Source organism: Octodon degus, unplaced genomic scaffold (genome assembly GCF_000260255.1).
Source record: "Octodon degus isolate 3935 unplaced genomic scaffold, OctDeg1.0 scaffold00002, whole genome shotgun sequence".
Classification (NCBI taxonomy): Eukaryota; Metazoa; Chordata; class Mammalia; order Rodentia; family Octodontidae; genus Octodon; species Octodon degus.
In genome coordinates this window covers 1,055,374-1,056,399 of record NW_004524578.1, presented here as the reverse complement: position 1 = coordinate 1,056,399, position 1,026 = coordinate 1,055,374, and positions in this window count along the sequence as shown.

Here is a 1,026-nt window from a genome sequence, read left to right as displayed (position 1 = left end):
AATTTTCCTTTTAGGCAGTTCTCATCACATCCCAAAGGTATCAGTAGGTTGTATGTGCATTTTCAGTTTACTGTAAATATTTGTTAATTTTTTCTTTAATTTCATAATTAATCCACTAGCTGTTTTTAGGAGGTTGTTATATCATTTCCATGGTTTTTTTTTTGGTGTTTTTGTAGTTTCTTTTGCCAGAAGTTTTCAGTTTTATTGCACCTTGGTCATACAGTATGCACGGGATAATTTCAGTTTCTTTGCATTTACTTGAGTTCTCTGTGTGCTAGTATATGGTTTGTTTTGGAGAAAGTCCCATGCATATCTGAGAAGAAGGTGGATTCTGTTGTTCCTGAGTAATACACTCTGTAAATATCTAGTAAGTCAATTTCTTCACAAGTTTGGTTTAGTTCTGTTATTTCTTTGATGAATTTTTCAGTAGTTAATCTCTTTGTGACACTGGCATGTTAAAGTCCCCCATTACTACTGTATTATTGCTCATTTGGTTTTTCATGTATGATAAAATTTGTCTTATGCAGGTGAGTGTTCTTATATTTGGTACATATATATTTATAATAGATAGCACTTCCTCATGTAGATTTTCCTTAACAGCTACATAGTGACCTTCTTTATCTATCTGAATCATTTTCTTTTGAAGTTGATATTCTCAGCAACCGGAATAACTACCACTTTTTTGTCTGATTTCCTGTGGCATGAAGAATTGTTTTCCATCCTTTGACTTTCAGTCTTTGAATTTTCTTTTGAGTTCAATGTGTTTCATATATGCAGATTACTTTTGCATTTTGTTTGTTAATTCACTCTGCTGGTTTGTTTCTTTTCTTTGGGGAATTGAGGCCATTTACATTAATGATTTTAATTGAAGTATGCTGGCTTATCTTTGTCATGTTATTTTCTTGCTATAGGTTCTGTACTTTTTCCCTCTTTTTATTTATTTACTCTGTTTGGTGGTTCTTTTCTGTTGTTCTTGAAGCTGTGATCATTTTTGTTTCCTCTAGAATATCTGTCAGTGATCTTTGT